The 12,454-nt window shown below is 37.9% G+C and overlaps 1 protein-coding gene across 2 annotated transcripts in view; it reads right to left on the bottom strand.

The window, feature by feature from the left end:
• BEND5 (BEN domain containing 5) overlaps window positions 1-12,454 on the bottom strand; it is a 730,611-nt gene that overhangs the window by 691,802 nt on the left and 26,355 nt on the right. The gene's annotated exons all lie outside the window — the stretch shown is intronic.

Raw genomic sequence — 12,454 nt, 5'->3', positions numbered from 1 at the left:
CATAAAAATATTTTAAATAAGTAAATAATGGAGGTGTATCAAAGGCAAAATATATCTGGTCACCAATTCATTTTATTTCATGCTCTTTTCCACCTCTTCTCCCAAGGACCCAGAAAACTATTTGTAGATTAGGTATAGGATTTTCAGATGAGTGGCATGGTGCTTGGGTCTCCATCAGTCTATGCATTCTTAAAGTAGAGGCTCAGTTTGGAAACATTTAGACTCCCAGTGTTAGGAATATTGGTGGATGATTTTAAAACCACAACAACTATAAACTTAAATACTAATGCTAGAAACTTTGTAGGAGTATGTAGGATATAGTCAAATCTTTGTTTCTGTTTTCACGAATATGAGAGAGGTGTGTATGTTGAGAATGGCTACTAAGATCCCAAAAATACACACACAACTGTAATATTATCCTAATTTGTTTTCCTTCTGTGTTGGGAATTACATTCTCCTGAGAATTACAACCCCTAGCTAAAATTATTGTATTCTGTTCTCATGCTCTATAATCTGTCATTCCAATGAAAGTGAGGAACAATTTTTAACCTTTCAGTAAGAGGACATAACCCAATAATTAACTCTTCTTCCTCCCACCCATTTCTTTATAAAAGCAAAAACAATGAAGACTATGCCAAAGGAGCGATAATTTACATGTTCAGAGGAAAAGAAACTGGGAAGATAAACATTGTAAAACAGTGCAATTTTATTTAAATTAGTTCAAGACTTCAAAATGGTTGCCTTCTTTATTCAAGCAAGAACCACTATTTAATCAGCTGAAGTAGGGTTGCCATAACCCAACCCCTAAATCAAGATAACTAGCATAACATGCAAATATGCTGAGCTAATTATGGTGGCTAATCTACATAATTTCTATCACACGCTTCAGCCTTCTTCCTTCCTTAAATAAAGAGTGATGCACATGGGACAAGAAAATTTCCCTTCTTCACATATACACTGATAAGGTCTAAATTTGCTGTTACTACACAAAGAAACAGAGGTTGCAGGCCTAGTGCAGAGCTCGCTGCTCTACCAGTGAAACAGGAAAATTCAGTTTTGCAAATGATTAGAAAATGGGCTGGGAATATTATTTTTTAAGTGTCATTATATAAATGTACAGTGCAGCCATGTTTAAAAGGTTTTTTAATTTATGTGAAAGCCTAGTATACAACTAGAAAATATATGGAAAAGTTTAAACTGCATAAAGCCCCTGGTATAGATGATCTGACAGATAATTTTTTTATAAAAAAAATCTGAAACATTGACCGACACACACACACACACACACACACACACACACACACAGCATGGGCAGGTTGTTTAACAGCATTCTAACAGGGACAATTGTCATGAGATCCTGAAAAGAGACTAGAATAGTGGTAATATTGAAACCACGTAAAGATTCAGAGACTCTGGAATTATAAAGACACATTTCATGCATTGGGCAGGATGCTAAAACATTTACTAGTATTCTAGCTAATATTGACTGGCAAATGTATTACCTATTATAATCCATGCAGAACAAGTAGGTTTCGTTAAACATAGACATATAGCAGATCTCATACATAAGATGCTAGGCTAATTTAGGATGTTGGAAATAACACTTGGTCAACATTTTTTACACCAAGGCTGGGAAACTATGATCCTCCAGTAGTTCTTGGACTGCAACCCTCACCATCCCTGATCGCCAGCCATGCTTGCTGGGGCTGGTGGGAGTTGTAGTCCAACATCTGAAGGGCTACATATAGCCCACCCTTGTTTTACAGGCAAAACAGAAGCATCAATCCACCTGAAGGCACCATTTATAGATAACCACAGAGACTATGATTAAAAATGGAGTTTGCCTTATTTGTGACAATCTGTTTACAGATGATGCTGGAGGAATGTCCTTGAACAGCCACCAAGCAGCCACACTGTGGAAAAAGATATCAGAAAGCAGTTCAAAATATGATCAATCTGCTAGAGTCGTTATGTGCCCACCCAAATATTCTCTCTCTCTCTCTCTCTCTCTCTCTCTCTCTCTCTCTCTCTCTCTCTCTCTCACACACACACACACACACACACACACACACACACACACACACATGGTTTGAGTGCTAGAAAAGAAAAATAAGTTTGACTATTTTTCTTCATCTTCTTTAGCATGGAATGAGACAAAAGAGAAAGAAACTGAAGTAATACAATACTTTCCAATCTGATAAAGCAGCATAAATAAAGACTAGAATGGCAAAATAAAAAATCAGTCATGCTTTTACAATACTTTGTTCTGCTTATGATTACAGGTTGAAACAAATGATTTTCTCAATGACAGTATTTTAAATAGCGTGTCACACTGTCAAAATCTGAAGCTTGATAGGACCAGAGTACTTTTTAAAAATATAAATGTAAAGCGTTCAAAGAAGCTCAAAATTTAATTAAGCAAAACATTAGATCAGTTAAATCTAAACGGTAGTATAAAATATTAAGGTAAAACATGTATTAGTGTGAGATTTGCATTTTTATGAAGTATGAATCACAAAGAAATGAAAATGCTGCTAAATTTCAGTTAACTCCTTTTTAAAAATCTTGTTTCCATGGCAATGCTGACAGTAAGTTTGCATGGGATGTAAGATACGGCTTTTTCCCTTTTCTCTTACAAAACAATTTAGCTGAAAAGTGGCAGCATCATGGACTCTTTTCAATTTTCTAATATGCCTGAGAGGCACAGAAAATAAGCCAGCAGAAGTCATTGACTGGGGGGAAATGCAGCAGTTGAGCCCTTTTTTTCTAGTTTTCTAGCTTGTGGTATGCTTTTAAATGAGCATGTTCACAAACATCACCCACAACATTCTAATTGTCAGATAGAGGTCTTGTCTCTTTAATCTGTATTCCTTGCACTCCTGGTTCAATTAAGGAAGCTTTTAACAACATTAAACCTTAGCACTGAGATCATTTGAAATTCCAGTAAAGACTGCCTACAACACAAGCACTCAAACCTCTCTTTTTCATTCTAGATCTAAAAAGACCTGCTCAATTCTCTAATGAGTAATCAGGGATTGAGGTTTCTAGGCTACAAAATCTTGTTGTCGCAAAAGAAAAGAAAAAGGTAGAAATCTAACACCCAAATCAATACTGTATTACTCTCTCCACAGGCAAGAGATGCCGGGTCAGGAAAATCATGAAAAATTCATAGCAAAGGTGGTCAAGTCATCCATAAGACAGAGAAAATAATGCTATATCTAAAGATCCCTTGAGCAATCGAAGACACTTTACAGATTTCACCGTGAATAAGTGCTGGTTTGTTTCATCGATGTGCCTTAATACTGCTCCTATCTTATTTCTGACAGTAAATGAGGATGTTTTGATCTATATTTACTATCTTTCTTATTTACTATATTCACTTCTCAGCCTCTGTATTAGTCACTCATGGGACAATTCCAAGTAATTGTTTTCTGCTGAAAAGGGGGATAACTCATCAGGGAGGAGGCCTTTCCTAAGTGCATATTTCTCGGTACCAATAGTTTAATTCCAACAGTCTAGAAACAGCCTTCTCAAAAGTCCTATTCAATACTGTGACTTCATTCTTCCAAGGAAAAAAGAGCCTTCCTCACTTACAAACTCAACAATTTGGAGCATAAACAAAGGAAGACACCAATGTAGTTCATAGTATGCTATGTGGAGGGAGGATAGTACCAGTAATCTATAGTGACTATGTTGCAAGGGAAGACTTTGATAATATGGAACCCTGAGCGAAGACAAAATTTGGTGCCCTTCCCTAAATATTTCTTATTTTCACAATAATTCCTTTAAGTAAAGTTTCCTTTAAGTACAGTTTTCTTCTCAGTAGCTACCTGTATAAATACAGGTTTTTGAGTTTTTGTTTTTATTATTTTGCACCCACTTGGCTTGGCACCCTGTGCAGTGAAACCTCTCAAACAGCCCTAAAATCTGGTTCTCAATGTTGGATTATTAAATAGTTTTACTATTTAAAAAATTAATTTCCCTATGGTTAGCTCACAAAGAAATCACCTTACTGTACCAAAACTCACAAAACTAAACAGAACGAAGGAATTTTCTTCATTAGAAAGGTGTCAATAATTATGATGGTTTGGATAATATGAGGGAAGGTATATAATGTATGTTGAACAGTTCATGTGCACAACAACCAATAACTGTGCATATTCACCAGGCCTCATAGAAAATGTGCATATAATCTGTCCATGAAGAAGAAATTTTGTCACATTTCTCAGTCAATATACATAATTTCCAACAAGCCTTGAGGAATGTGCATATTGCAACTGCATTTTGTACATTCTCCAGTCAATATGCATAACCGTTAGCAGGTTTTAGAGTGTATGTATATCTCATTTGAGCTTTATACATTCTACAGTCAGTATACATAGCCTTCAGGAAATATGCCCTTGTTTTCTATCTGTCATTTAGAAATGTTCTATCTGCATTCTGCAGGCTGCTTCTGACCAGCCTAATCTTACGTGATCCACCACATACCCTCCCACTGAGCAGCAGGGAGTAGAGGAAGGGCTTCAGTTAAAAATATTAACTTTTTTCTGCACCCCAGACTCCTTTTCCTCAGTGTCAGCTGTTCTCCTGTCAGATGAGCAGCAAAGTGGAGGAATCACAAGCAGATGAGTTTAAAGCATTCCCTTCCATAATCCCTTGTTACTTTTGCTTCTGATCTTCCTCCTTTTTCCTGGTCTATATTTAGGTTGGCAAATACATGGCATTTTGCTTATGTTACTTGGTAAAGTACCATATATATGAGGACATTGTTTTGAACAAACAAAAACCAAATTAACATCAAGTACATATTGTGCAAGAAAAGTGGTTATAATAATAATAATAATTTATTATTTATACCCCGCCCATCTGGCCGGGTTCCCCCAGCCACTCTGGGCGGCTTCCAACAAAACAGAAATTCTAAAATACAGAAATCCATCAAACATTAAAATACAGAAATCCATCACACATTAAAAGCTTCCCTAAACAGGGCTGCCTTGAGATGCCTTCTAAAGGTCTGGTAATTGTTGTTCTCTTTGACCTCTAGTGGGAGGGCATTCCACAGGCTATATTGTTTTGACAGGCTATATTGTTTTACTGTATATCTAGAGGTTCATACGTAATTACAGTAGGTGCACTCACAGATTTCATCTGCGTGCACACTGCTCAACTGACACTCAAGGATGAGAGCAGATCCATCTGCACAAATGTCAAAGATGTTGTGGGTAGGAAAGCTCCATGATGGGTCTCTGATCTACTATAATTGGAGAGACTGGGGTGTCCAAATAGATATTGATCCATACATTTTAAATGTTAAGGATTGCACCCAGCAGTTGTGCAAGTGGAAAGCAATTTGCACAAACATATTCCTCTTCTCGCCTTTTCATTTACATCCCCTAAAAAGACTTTCCAGGGGCTTGTGAGAGCTACAGTAGAAAGGAGGAAGCGCCTGAAATTGGGCAGATGAACCTATGCAACTCAGGCCAAACTGTTCAGGACTTGGGAGGCCTTTTGCAGGAGCTGTAGAGGAGGAGGAAGGGATAAGAAATACAGTATCAGTTGCACAAGCTGCCTTCCATTAGCCAGTTGTGGAGTGGCTTGGGAAAACAGTATTGAGAAATGGAGGCGGAAGAAAAGGGTACCAAGGCTAACAGAAAATGCCCCCCCCAAAGGAAATTAACTTTTCTTTTTTCTTTTTAAGAGAAATGCTCAGGGAAGCACAAGGAAAAGCCCCTAAGGAAACTGACAGGGAGGGAAGGTAGATGGTAGTTAAACATCCATGTATGGTCCCAAATATACACAAAAATGAGAAGGAAAAACACTAGAATAAAAAACTAAGGAGGCACACACACAAATTCAACATATGGGCTCAAACACAGGGATTTTCACCAGAGAAGAAAAGACCAGACCAAACATAACCATAAGCAGGGTTGTTGTTTAGTCATCTTAGTCGTGTTCGACTCTCTGTGACCCCGTGAACCAGAGCATGCCTTGGAAACTCTCACTTCCTTCTCAAAGCTTCTCCTTTTTTATGTCCATGGAGTTTTCATGCCAAAATACAACACCCTGCACCACTACTGTCCCCTGGAAGAGGAGATAAAAAACCTTGCCAATCAAGTCTAGAGGGAGGCGTTATCCTGTAAACAGAATATCTTCCAACCTTACCCAGCAAATAACATGTTGATTTAGGGAAATATTAATTTCTGCTTTTCTTAATGGTCATATTGATATTTGGGTCTGGAAAAAAGGTCTATCTTGAACAGATCACACCACATATGATGCAGCACAGTATCCTTCTTTGTGCAGTACCACACATGGATTCCATGCCTCTGCAGAGCATCATTCAGACGTTTGGCTAGAACTCAGCATTTTAGGCTCCCTGTGGTTGCTTTGCTTCTCCTATGGTATTAATGCGGGGAAATGCAAGACCTTGAAAACAAAATGGGGGAGGGCCTGTTTTGGCTGTTGTTTTCATCTCACCTGGGTTTGGCTGTTTAAAAAGTCAGCAAGAAAGTTTCAGACATTGATGCTGATTTTCATTTTTTTAGTTTACTAAAACAAGATATTCTAAAGTAATTCTTTTCAGCTTAATCTTAATTTTATCAGTTGGATAAACTATATTCCTTTGCATAAAGTATGTTCTGCTGATGTTTCTAGATTTGCATTTTCATTAGATTTCAACATTCAGCACCTAATACCGTAAATTTGTTTTTGAAACTCTTTAATTCCCTTGAGTATTCTAACATATTGAATGCTATTTGCTTTGTATTATGTTGGTAACAAATCTGTAGTGAAAATGCTGTCAATATATATTCATAGCTAACGTTGTTAACTAAAAGCAATATTGTTTTTCCACTGTAAGCTGTCATAAATGTTTGGCACCCTGTTGTGTAAGCCAAAAATGTCAAAGAAGTTATTTTAAAAAATAAAAAATAAAAACCCTGTGGTGGTACAGTGTTAAGTTTTCTGCAATAAAATGCATCCCTTTTGCATAAGCCCTTGCAATTTACCAAAAAGGGGAAAGCTTCTCCATGTTATTTTAAAGTCATATTCTATTAAGACTATATGTACATTAGGAGAGGTGTTACTTGAAAGTGTATGACAGCATAAGAATAATGCATATATATTCATGATGGCTGTTATCCTTCTAAAATGGTAAGAAACTTTACAGTTTAAAAAAACTAAATATTTCAGAAGTGATATTATACATTTGGGAACTGAAAATTACACTGACAATAGACAACCTCTTCTAAGGGCTGTACCCCAAAAAGAAAAGTCACTAACTTGTATCCAAATGGTGCCCTTCCATGAGTGCAATGACTTTTACCCAGCAGGTGTATCTGCTAAGTGTAGAAAGCTTTGGCCAGTGTGCCAAATTAAGCTCAGCATGGGTCCTAATTTGGCCCACAAGGCAATTTCCCCTGCAATATGCCCCACATCTACCCACTGCTGGCTCACAGCCCTCAAAGAGTTGTCCAAAGTCAAATGCAGATTCAAGGGGAAAAAAGAAAAGGGTCCCCACCACTAAATATTGTCCTCTGATCCAAAGAGTATGTAAGGCACTTATGGGTAATACTGTAGCTACAGTACATACTCCTACTCTCTTTTCTTCAACATGATTTCCAACTCTGAATACAGTGGAACCTCGGTTTACAAACACCTCGGTTTACGAATTTTCGGTTTACGAACTATCCTAACCCGGAAGTTAGTAAACCGAGGTGCCCGAGGCCTACTGAGCGTCCGATGCCTTCGGGGAGGCCGGGCCTTCGCTCCAATGCCTCCTGGAGGCCTGGAACGAAGGCCCAGCCTCCCCGAAGGTATCGGACGCTCCGGTGTCTTTGGGGAGGCCGGGCCTTCGCTCCGATGCCTCCTGGAGGCCCGGAGCGAAGGCCCGGCCTCCCCAAAGGCATCAGAGCGAAGGCCAAACCTCCCCGAAGACACCGGAGCGTCCGATACCTTCGGGGAGGCTGAGCCTTCGTTCTGATGCCTTCGTGGAGGCCGGGGAGCGCTTCCGCGACTGGGCTGCAGCCACGGAAGCGCTCCCCGGCCACCACGAAGGCATTGGAGGCGGGCCTTCGTTCCGATGCCTCCGAGAGGCCGGGGAGCGCTTCCACGACTGGGCTGCAGCCGCGGAAGCGCTCCCCAGCCTCCGCGAAGGCATCGGAGCGAAGGCCCTGCTGCTTTAGGGGGTATTTTTCCTCGTCTAGAACGGATTAATCAACTTTCAATGGGAGAGTTCGCTTCGGTTTATGAACGCTTCGGTTTATGAACAGACTTCTGGAACCAATTGTGTTCATAAACCGAGGTACCACTGTAATAATGAAGCCTGGTTAGAATTAAGCATAGTTAAGGTAAATGCTTCAGAAAACTTTAGCCATTATTAAGACTCTAAAACTCATATATAGGTGGTACCAAACCCCCAGAAAGAAGAATATGAGAGAAGGAGTAAGAAAAGAGAAAGAGAAATTGTGAATACTTAAAGTGGGATATTTCAGTAGTATTTTTTGTATGCTGTATTTGTCCTGAGGTCTGCCAGTTGCCAAAAACAAGTGTGACTTAAAAAGCATGCTACAAATAAGTTCCTAAATAGAAGCAGAACTAAATGTGTCACATCAGTAACATCATGATAATTACAACAAAGCATCCTTCTTGTTTATACTATTTAGAATTTTGATATTCTGATTGACAGATGTCATCATATTAAGTAAGTAAACACACCTGGCTATTTAAATTCTACTCAAGAAACATCAGTGTAACAATCAAAAGTATGAATATGCTTGCTGTAATTTCAAAAAATTGGCAACTAAGATGGTTTCATAGACATTAGAAATTAAGTGTATAAATTTAACACAATTTTGTCTATGTCAATCCATATTAATTATATTCTAAAAGCTGAAACATGTTAAGGAAGCATTACATAAAATGCTTATTGTGCATTTTCCCTCTCTACTTAAAAGAATCCTACTTGAAAGCATATTAATCTGCAAAAGTTTCCACAACTGCAAAGTTACTTATTTTAGAACAGTGGTGTATGTATGGAACTGATATTTCTATATAAAATATGAGGCATTTCTAAAATTCTTAGGTATTACTGCTTCATTCTGGATTTAATTTACGGTACATTTCACATAGAGTAGCAAACAAATAATGCAATCATATACAACACTTACCAATTCAGGAATAGAAGGTTACAAGGGACAAAAGTGCTCATAATGAACACCTAATTACTTACATTCATTCATTCATTCGTTTGTTTGTCCATTCTCCAGTGTTGAGACATAATAACAAGTTTTTCATAACATGGGAATGTAACATACAGAAACTATTCCCAAACACTTTTCAATTTCAGCTTGAAACAGTTTAAATTTTTGGTAAGAAAACAAAGCAAACAAATCTAGGGGAATCTGTCAGGGCACAGAGTAGATGATGCTCTGGATTGACTGTCTCTTCTGCTTCACTGGATGTCCACATGTTTTACCATTGTGGGAGAGGGAGAAAAGCTTTTCTCTAGCCACACCAGGCATAACTGTACAAGTCAGTTAAGGCACAGAGACTTTGTTCATCAGCTGTTTCAAGGGCACAGATAGCTGCAGAGGGGAGGAGGGGGCAGGAAACTTCCTTATGTTAAAACCCAGGGAAGTATATTTGTGAAACAGTTTTTCTTTTAAGTAATCTCTTTGTAGGTTAAATTTTGCAATTAAACAATTATAGACTTGGAGTTGTAAAGGGATTTTGTGGAGTTCAGCCCTTTGCAAGAAACAAAAATCTATGCAAAGCTATCCTTGTCAAAGGACTGCAAACTCTTCATGATAGAATCTCATCAAATCACTGTAGCAGGCCATACAATTGTATACTGGTAGCACAGGCAGATTAATTATATTGAAAAAATAGTTTGCTTTCTTTACATTCTATGTGCCACATCAATAACAATAATAAATGTAACATCAATAAGTAAGCTTATAGTAAGTATGTTATATCAAGTTAATCAAGACCTACTACACTGAAATAATGACATTTAAACATGCTTAACTATGAACTGGACTGCTGCTCTATTGCCATTAAGGAGGGGTTATGAAGAAGGTGCAATTATATTTTATAATCTTAAATAAATCACTTAAAATGATTTTACAACCTGTTCAGAGTACAACAAAGAGACTTTTACAATATATTTTTCTTATACGACACAATATAGTTAGCAAAAAACACACCACATACATTTGATACAATAATTTGTAGCATTTATTTAATACACTAAGGTTGCAGTGTCTGGTAGTGCCCAGTCTGAGAGATGCTTAAGATTTCATTATATTCATGTAGGACTCATTTTAACGGAAATTTGAGAGATAAAAAAAGAAGATTGCAGGAAGACATATTATAAAAACAGACCTCACAAGTCAAAGTTAATAGTGAACCCATTCTTTTTCATGTAAACAACCATGAAAACAAATATCCTGTGAACTCTAGATATATATTGTATCTCTACATGAGATCTTGGTGCTCATTGAGATGGGTACTCAATCATCTCATGGCTTTACAATCTCATCGTTGTTGACTAAGGAACAAAACAGGGCAATGAGACCAATCATCTATGCAGCACCACAAATTTTGATAACATATTTCATGGGTTTTTTTCTTGTAACATAGGATAGTCAAATACAAATTCTGTTATGGTGGAATATTTATTATTATTATTATTATTATTATTATTATTATTAAATAATTCTTCCATTAAAAATGTTATTTTAGTTATGGGATTTTTTCCAGGCAAGACAAAATCATGCAGAGACATACATGTATACAGACCTACATATTGTGCCATATTAGTACTGACAAAATGAACATTAAAGAAAGAACTATGCAATAAAAGCAAAGTAGCATCACTGGGTTAAATCTGGACAACATCCACTCACCTACTTGAAGGTGATGTGGTGTATATGGCCTGGCACAGCCCCACTGCCATCCGCTGGTACAGGCTCCAACAGCTGTTGGGAGAAGTAATAGCCTCTCCCACCAGCTATTGGATTCAAATTCGCCCACTGGGCACAACTGACCAATCACAGGTGGGTGAGGGGGTGGAGCCTGGGGGGGTCTAACAAAGACTCCTAGAAGACTTCATTCAGGTCTGCTCCCTGGGCATAAAAATTGCCCTGACCTTTGCCAGGGACCACAATGGGCTTTTAGGATCTTCCACCCACCCTCCCTTATCTCATGGTTGGCGCCCCTTTTCCTTGTGTTGCTTTGCTTGACTTTGCTATGGTTTTATGGTTGATGCATTCAGGGCCAGGGGGGGGGATTTTTCCCAACTGAAGGACCTCTACATGCCAAGCAGACAGACAATATTTAAGATATGTCACATTTTCCTGGGATTTATTTATTTATTTATACCATCACACTGTGTTGCTCTTGTTCTCTAATCAAACATCTTTCTCCCATTCCCCGCCCCCTTACAATTAGTTACATTTTATAAGTTGTCTTGCCAACATTGTGATTAATCATTTGGCTCTTGTGCAGTCCAAGGAGAAATTTCTTAACCTTAACTCATGTGTCCTATGATCTGCCTCCACCACTATCCACAGACACACTTTCTATAATGTACAGCTACTAGATGAGCATGGAGGCAAGGTTGTCCACGTGCAATTGATCATTCACAAAAAATTGTCCAAGGATAGTCTTACACTTCTTGGAAGCTTAAGTAAAATAGTGTCTTTCTATTAAAATATTGGTTTTTTTAATAAAAAAAACACACAAGCTAAAACAACCAGTAACTGTACAAAAAGAAAACATTATAGGAAAAGTTCACAAAAATATGTGAATTGTTTATAGTTCCTTTCTAAAAATGTTACTGGAATTTTTTACCAAGATGACATTTCATCTGTGCTCAATAACAAATGGCAAAGTGTTCAACTAGGTGCTCTGCTAAAATGGTGTCTTAAATCTTAAACATAGCAAAATGAAAACTCTCTTGGAGGCAAGCACAAACACGCCCACAAAGGAACTGAATACAGCCCATGTACTTTGGCTGCTTGTGGATGCACATATCTGTTCATTAGGGGACAACCAAGGCAGAGATAAGGGGTGAACCATAAAAGGAAGCTGAGAATGCATCCTACATCTCGTTATAATGTGTATTGGAGTACAACAAGCTAGTTACCAACAGACAGAAGTATAAATAGGAAAAACTGGTTTAAAAGTAAAGTAATCAGTTAACTTATCTCCTAGATAGCTGGTACACTGGTTTGAGGCAAGCAACTAGGAGTGACAGACTAGCAGTAACCATAGCATGAGATCTTCAGACCCAGTTTAAGGTATGTTTTACCCAAATATCTTATTCAGCCTAGGATATATGAGAGAGACACATTTTACCACCTGGGAAACACGTTTCTTGACAAATTAACATGTCTAAATAGCAACAATATAGTACAGTCAATCTCTAATTCAGCTACAGAGCAGCCAGAAA

This window comes from Zootoca vivipara, chromosome 7 (genome assembly GCF_963506605.1).
Source record: "Zootoca vivipara chromosome 7, rZooViv1.1, whole genome shotgun sequence".
Lineage (NCBI taxonomy): Eukaryota > Metazoa > Chordata > Lepidosauria > Squamata > Lacertidae > Zootoca > Zootoca vivipara.
Note: the sequence above shows the minus strand (reverse complement) of the source record. Positions and strands in the feature narration are given on the sequence as shown.